We start from the raw sequence: 8,549 nt of genomic DNA, 5'->3' as shown, positions 1-8,549 counted from the left end.
CAGAAGACCCCCAATATTGCTATGGAGACAGATCAGTAGGCAGACCGCATCGCTGGACTTCTGATCAGGTGAGTATACTTGCTCACCCCACTGGACCCAGCAGTATGTAATGGGTTCTCCAGATAGTTGTCATACTGACAGCTGATCTCCTGCTAAACCAGTGCAGGAATGCAGCAGCTCCTTACTCTGATCCTGCCGTATAACAACTACACGTTTTTCTGCAAAAGCCAACCCCCAACCACCTGTTGTTTGTTGTGCCAAACTAGTGTGCCAAACTTAGGCTCTCGGAAAGAGCTGATACCAAAATTAAGACAAATAAAAGGAAGGTGATACCAAAAGGAAAAGGCTGAGAAGGAGACCAATACCAAAAGGAAAAGGCTCAGAAGAAGACCAATAACAAAAGGAAAAGGCTCAAAAGAAGACCAATACCAAAAGGCTTAGAAGAAGACCAATACCAAAAGGCTCAGAAGAAGACCAATACCAAAAGGAAAAGGCTCAGAAGAAGACCAATACCAAAAGGCTCAGAAGAAGACCAATACCAAAAGGAAAAGGCTCAGAAGCAGACCAATACCAAAAGGAAAAGGCTCAGAAGGAGGCTAATACCAAAAGGAAAAGGCTCAGAAGGAGACCAATACCAAAACGAAAAGGCTCAGAAAGAGACCAATACCAAAAGGAAAAAGATCAGAAAGAAGACCAAGAAGGAGAACAATACAAAAAGGAACAAGGGCAAAAAAGGTAATACAACAAAGAGGAAGAAGTAAAAAAGGAAGCTTATGTCAAAAAGGAAAAGGCTCATAAGAAGATCGGTACCAAAAAGAAAAGGCTCAGAAGGAGACCAACACCAAAAGTAAAAGGCTCAGAGGAAGACGAATACCAAAAGGAAAAAGATCAGAAAGAAGACCAAGAAGGAGAACAATACAAAAAGGAACAAGGGCAAAAAAGGTAATACAATAAAGAGGAAGAAGTAAAAAAGGAAGCTTATGTCAAAAAGGAAAAGGCTTAGTGGAAGACCAATACAAAAAGAAAAAGGCTCAGAAGGAGACTAATACCAAAAGGAACAAGGGCAAAAGAAGGTAATTCAATAAAAAGGGTTAAAAAAAGGATGCTTATACCAAAAGGAAAAGGCTCAAAAGGAGACAAATACCAAAGTAACGAGGGCAAAAAAAGGGTAAAAAAAATGAAGCTGATACCAAATGAAGTAGAAGAAGAGACTAATACCAAAAGGAAAAGGCTCAGGAGGAAGCTAATACCAAAAGGAAAAAGGACATTAAAAGCTACTATTCTGCCTTTTGAAAGAGTCAATGCCACCATACACACTAGATAGATTCGCTGACTTTGATGTGTATGGCTAAATTGAGTAACAATTTTTTTAATAGTGAAAAGTGCAAGCCGCCATGAATCTCTCCACACCAAGTGTCATAAATGTAGAGCGCTGGGAGCCTATACTTAACTCTCAGCACCTCTAACATCTGTACATGACACCAGTGCTGTGGATGCTGTGATTGTACATGCCTGGTGATTATCAGCAATGGTGGAGAGTGGGGAGAGAATTAAGACCCATGTGATGCCACAATCTATAGCTCCCTCTGACTTTGGCAACAACAATCACAGGGGCTGGGGCAAGACAGGACTATGCTGAAATAATTTCCATTTACTTGTATTGCATTATTTACATAACAGACAATACTAGTGATGAGTGAGCATGCTCGTCCAAGCTTGGTACTCGATCGAGTATTAGGGTACTCGATGGTACTCGTTACTCGGACAAGCTACTCGCGATACTCGAGAAAATCTCATCATCTGTTTCCTGTAAGTTTGGGCGCTATTTCTCAGCCAATAAACATGCAGGAGACTCTTTGGTACATCCTGTGATCACAAGGGACCCATACATGTCGATAGCAGCGATTGGTTGGCCAGATCAGATGACCCTGCCATATAAAAATCTGGGCTGGCGGCGCTCGGCTCACATGCATGCTGGAAGAGAATAGGGACAAAGCTGCTGATTGTCAGGGAGAGCGTTAGGGAGGGAATTAGCGTTCCAGTAGGCAGGGATACTAAACAAAGAACCAAACAGCCCTTGTAAATGCTTCAAATCTTTATTTTTTTTTGTATTACTACAGACTGCTGGCTGGGACTTGCAGTGCAGCTACCACGATTTCAGCAGCACACTGTAGTGATCGGCTGCTGGCAGAAAGGGGACAGCAGGTGTTGCATACAGACCCCAAAGAAGTGCTCAGTACTATTATATTTTTTTGTGGCTGGTGCTGCTGTTGTACATTATATTGCTGTGATTTGTAGTACAGCTGCATAGAACCTCACTGCTCATTGTCCTGTGTAACAGGTGGCATAGACCATATACCACCAATTACACACAGACTATACGACAACCTCTAAAAACTAGTGTGACCGTATATTTTCTCATCTGCAGCCAGTCATCAGGGTTGCTTTATTAATTCTTAGTGCAAGCTCACTGCTGATTGTCCTGTGTAAGAGGGTGGCATACACCATATAGCAGCACTTACCCACAGACTCTATATGACAACTTCCAAAAACTAGTGTGACCAGTATATTTTCTCATCTGCAGCCAGTCATCAGGGTTGCTTTATTATTTCTTAGTGCAGCCATATCCAAGCCATATCACTGCTGATTGTCCTGTGTAAGAGGGTGGCATACACCATATAGCAGCACTTACACACAGACTCTATACGACTACCTCCAAAAGTAATCTGAGTAATATATTTTCTTGTCTTGCTGTGATCTGTAGTGCAGCTATCTCAGTCTTGACTGTGCAGTGTCCATAAAATGGTGAAGCCCCGGGGTAAGGGTCTAGGAAGAGGGCGTGGGGTTCCAAGCGATGCAGTGGGCAGAGGCCGTGGTTCTGGGCAGGGTGACACAGCAGCACCCGTTGAGGAGGTAGCAGTGTCACACCGCAGACATTCACTCCCTAGCTTCTTCTCGCAACAAGGTCTCAGGGTACACCGCTATTGAAACCGCAGCAGTGTGAACAGGTGATCATGTGGATAGCGGATAATGTGTCCAGTAACTTATCCACCACCCAGTCTTCCACGCATTTTGGGGTGGTTCATATGCTACCTCTGTTTTAATGGTTCCCTGTGTTCTCACCACCAGGCTGTTGCCCAGAATTTGGCGTAATGGCGCCATTAGGCAGCCTCAGAGGAATCCATACATGCTGCCCCTGCTGTTTCCTGTCCATTTCAGTTGTGTTTCCATCATTTTCTGAGGTTGACAGGTTTTCACACGACCTTCCCTCTACCGAACTTGGGTCCCCTGCAAAAATGCTCAAGTTTCCCATTGACTTCAATGGGGTTCGTTACTCGAAACGAGCACCCGAGTATCGGGAAATATTCATCTCGAGTAACGAGCACCCGAGCATTTTAGTATTTAGCGGCTTCAGTATTAGATGGAAAAATCCATTGATCTGAGTGACTTGGCATGAGGCCTCGTCATCAGGGGCTAAACCTGCCAGGGCTGAGATGTCACTGCCAACCTTATGGGGATTTCTTGTGCAACATTGTAGAGAATATGCCCGGAATCAAGGAAACTCAACCATCATGTGTAAATCAGAGCCAAAGCAGGTAGCTGGCTTAGATAATGAACTGAGCCACACAGCCAGTCCCCCTCAAGAGAGGAGAGAGAAGTCATCTTTGGTGCCAAAACAGCTGAGATTGGGAGAGGTGCAATAAAATTTAAAGGGGTATTCCACTTAAACATAACTTCTGATATGTTGCTGCCCATGGTGACACTAACAATTCCTTCCATACTGAAGACACAAAAATCTGTGTGTGAGCTTTTCTTTCTGTCTCCCCCTCCTCCCCCCTCTTTTCTGAGACGGCTGATATAAACAAGTCCCTGCCTAGCTGTATCTGCAACACTGTATCTTCTTTGTTGGGGGGGTTATTCTGAGGTCAAGTTGCTGATGACCTCACTGTGATTAAAGGGGTAGTGCGGCGCTAAACATTTATTCACAAAATAACACACATTACAAAGTTATACAACTTTGTAATGTACGTTATGTATGTGAATGGCCCCCTTCCATATGTTCCCCCACCCACGCTAGACCCGGAAGTGTGGTGCATAATACTCACCGCATCTCATGTCGACCCCCGGCCGCCATCTTGTGACAACGTAGTCTTTGCGACGCCAGCCGAACCGTTCCATCCGTCCCTCATGCCGGCCCCCCTCTGCCGCATCATAACTGTGCTCAGCCGCGATTGGCTGAGCATAACAGTGCTAAGCCAATCGTGGCTGAGCAGCTGATGACGCGGCATAGGGGGGGCGGCATGAGTAACGGCTGGAGCGGTTCGGGCGGCCTCGCGAAGACTACGTTATTGTCACAAGATGGTGGCCGGGGGTCGACATGAGATGCGGTGAGTATTATGCACCACACTTCCGGGTCTAGCGTGGGTGGGGGAAACACGGGGAAGGGGGCCATTCACATACATAACTTTGTAATGTGTGTTATTTTGTGACTAAATGTTTAGCGCGCACTACCCCTTTAACCCTCCCAGCATTACAAAGAAGCTACAATGTTGCAGATACAGCCTGCCAGCCTGAGCCGTTTCAGAAGGGGGAGACAGAGAGAAAAGCTCACACACAGATTTTTGTGTCTTCAACAGAAAGCAGCAGATGAGAACTGGGGGAAGGAGACTGAATAGATAATAACAAGTATGGAAGGAATTGTTAGTCTCACCATGGACAGCAACATATCAAAAGTTATGTTTGAGTGGAGTACCCCTTTAAGCATATAAGAATAATGTGATGTGCAGCACTTGTCAGTGGTGACAACCATTAAACATATCTATGCTGCAGCTCCAGGTGTAGGAACAACCAGATGATGCAACTATTAATGAGAAGTGGGGAGGTATTCTGAGTGATTAGCCTCCAAAATGAATGATTTATTCCTCATCATAGATGGAAATTATCAAAGAACCGAACAAAACTATTTGTTATAAGGGAACAGCTGCCAAGTCTTCTGGAAGAGTTTAATTAGAGATGAGCAAGCCGCGAAGCAGGGCGTGTGTGACAGGCAGGTCAAAATACGCATCATTATGAGTGACATCGGGCTGTAGAATTCTTTTAATTATCACGAAATAATAATTAACCTGAAAAGAGACGTAAATTAAAAACACAGCTGACAGAGCGCCAGGCGGGGTGGAGCTTTACGATGAAACCCTTCCAGGGTGCACATGCAGCAGCTCATCCTAACAGATTAGGCCTTCAAAGGGGAGAGGGAGAGGATGGTCTTATGGGGCTTAAGAGCTGTGGAAGAGGTTCCCATCATCCTATGTTACTGTAAGATTCTTACCTCACCGGCTCGAGTGTCATCCTCACCGCCCCGGACCTCCTGAAGTGGGTCCTGGTGGATGCAGCGAGAACACACTCCGTTACACCAGCATCTCCTGCGGAGTGATGGATACCCAGTGGCGTCCCTGGTACCTGCTCACATTACTGGTGGGGGGTCCATCCGTGCCCGTACCTCTCCCTGACCGTCCTGCTGCCACAGATGTTGTATTGGAGGTCAGGGGGCCGATCCGATCAGGTTCTGAACTAGGTCCCTGACCTCCTATAAAGCGTCTGTTTGTCCTCTACTCTTTGCTAGCTATTAGTCTTCTTTGAGTGTGCTAAGCCTTAGGGTCCTATTCCACAGGCTGATGGGGGCCCGATCAATAATGTAAACGAGCGCCGATGTGCTGGATCGGCAATTGTTTACTGGGCCTATTCCTAATCGTTTAGCGAGGGCTGCAGGGACATCATTACGGAAGTCCTTGCAGCCCTTGTTAAACAGCATACATTACCTCACCAGGCTGCAGGTCTTCTGCGCTCCTTCTCCCGGGTCCCGCACGCAGCAGTAGCCGATTATCGCTCTGTGGAATAGGCTCCTTATCTTGTATCCCTGTTTCTGCTTTATCTGATCTCGGCTCTCGTACCTCTGACTACTCTTTGGATTCTGATTTTGTACCCTGTTGCCTGTTTGGTCTGACCCTGACCCGTATGACTATTCCTTGGTGTTTTATCTGCCTTGTCTTTATTTCGTGTTAAACCTTTGGCGCAGGTTAGGAAACGTCGCCCGGCTGCCTGCAGCTGCCTGTGGTTGTCTTGTGGCAAGAAGGCAGTGTCAGCTGGGTTGGGCCGAGCACAGGGCTCACTGTCTGTGTCCTGCCTGTTCCCTCCCTGGTCGTGTTCGTCAGGCTGTGCTGAAAGTTACTGGATAAGTATAACGCCATAAAGTATAAGGCATAACGCCACAAAGCATAATGCCATAAAGGATAAGGCATAATGCCATAAAGCATGAGGCATAACCAGCCGTTATCCACCAGATGTGGAATAGGTAAAGGACAATATCCTGAAGTAAAAGATTTGGTTCCAACAACCACAACTTTATTTATAACATAGTACAGCGCTGGTCTATTCCCAGGCCTAAAGCACTGGCCGGGCATGCCCCCGGCCCCCAGGGTGGTGAAACCCCCTTCCCTCTGATTGATTCTAATGGAGCCACACCACTGGGGTCCGGCAGGTCTGCCACCAGGCATCCCTGCACTGGCGCCAATCCATTCATGTAAAGAGCTTAAAGCTAGTCATACACAGTGTTGGACTGGTCCACCGGAGGACCAGAGGATAGGCCCCCAGCTTTAGAACCTGCACAAACACTGACTGACATGTTGTTTCTCACTGGTTCTTCCTTGGTGGGCCCCCAGGATTATTTCCTCTGGTGGGCCCCAGATACCCCAGTCCGATACTGGTCATACATAATAAAGTTGGCTGCTCCCAACGATTTTACCGAGGTTGACTGACTGTGTAATAAGTATGGGACCTTCTGACCTCAACCCAATGGCAGATGTTGGAAAAGAGTCAGCCATGATCGGTTTAAACATCCCAGTTTCTTTATCTCTTGGGATGATAAGCCGCCGCTGGAGTAGTCTGGCAGTGGCTGATGTGAGCCTGTATGTGCCTTTGGGGATCAGAGGAGATTGCTGACAGCCAAACAATCATTTGGTGGTTATCGGAAATGGATGGCCAGCTTTACTTAGTTTTATCTTCTTGCCTCCCCACGGACTCTCCATGTCAGGAACTGTCCAGAGCAGTAGTAGCAAATCCCCATAGAAAACCTCTGGTGCTCTGGACAGTTCCTGACATGGACAGAGGTGGCAGCAGAGAGCACTGTGTCAGACTGGAGAAACCATGTACGTGACTGATTGGTGGATCTGGTCCCCAATGGAGCAGTCACCCCGATTCTTATTATCATTATAAGGTAGGTCGGCTATAACCCCGGTGTCTGGTGTATATCTGTCATCAGGTTGTAGAGGATGGCTTCCTCAGTAATTGCTATATACAATGCCAATGACTCTTAAGGTATAATGGGGTGTGTTCGGCTATTTAATATAAGGGTAAAGGAGCTGGCATAAGCTACATGTGTATAACAAGGCTGCAATTTCACTATGATAGCCGTATGTCCATGCAGGGAGGCTGTATGTGCCCATCTAACCTGTTATTATGTTATTCAGGAGCGCACTACATCTGGGCATTAAAAGGTAAGAAGTATGACACATGTCCTGCTGCTTTATATAATGCATTGTGTATGTAGGGCGGCTTGTGGGGAACCTCCGAGAAGACTCCAAGGACTACAGATATAGCAACACTTACTATTGGAGATGCTGCCAGTGCTGGTGGAAAGTAGGGTAATGGAATAAGCTGATCTATCTGGGGCAATGTTTCATGGATGGTATACTCAGAGCTGGGTCATGGAAGGTGCCGGATGCTGAAACGACAAGATGTGACCCAATGATCCCATAAAACAGCTATGGAAAAATTTAATCTAGTAACTAATAGCCATTTCCTAAATGTACCTATGCCGAATATATTTGATGCCATTGAGAATAAAACATTATCTTCTGCCTACAATGATATGGTGGTTTTTGGGTAAAATAGATTGATGGCCTATCCACAGAATAGATTATAAGTCATAGATACAGCAGGTTTTCATTGATTAATTTATTTTAAAAAAAAATGTAGTACCCTCCTCTTTTCCATAACCAGCAAGGTAAAATCAAACAGCAGCAGCCTAGTAGTACCAGGGTGGGAAGGGCCATTTATTTTGTCCCTCCCCAGCCTAATAATACCAGCCTGCTACTGCCCAGTCCCGGAGCGCCATTCTGACACTCCAGGACTACTGGCACCCGGCTCTTTCCAGTAGCCCTGTGGAAATGGGTACTGGGGTAATAATCTAGGGGTTAATATTAGCTACTTTACAGACCAACACTAGGCCCCGACTTAGTAATTGATGCCATCTATCAGGTGGCTTCCACTACTAAGTGTCACGGCCGCTGCGGTGTCCCGTGCTCCGGGCCGCCGCCACGACCTCTCTCTGCCCCATGCGGCTGCCACCTGTTCGGCCCCGGGGGGCGCCTTACCTCGCCCCGCTCCTGTCTCCGTCTGTGCCGGCCGGCGTGCGCTGGCTGTCTCAGATTTAAAGGGCCAGTCCGCCCCTAATTGGAAGTTGCACTAACCACTCCCTATAAATTCCAGCCCTG

Source organism: Dendropsophus ebraccatus, chromosome 13 (assembly GCF_027789765.1).
Source record: "Dendropsophus ebraccatus isolate aDenEbr1 chromosome 13, aDenEbr1.pat, whole genome shotgun sequence".
NCBI lineage: Eukaryota > Metazoa > Chordata > Amphibia > Anura > Hylidae > Dendropsophus > Dendropsophus ebraccatus.
This window is presented reverse-complemented; position numbering follows the sequence as displayed.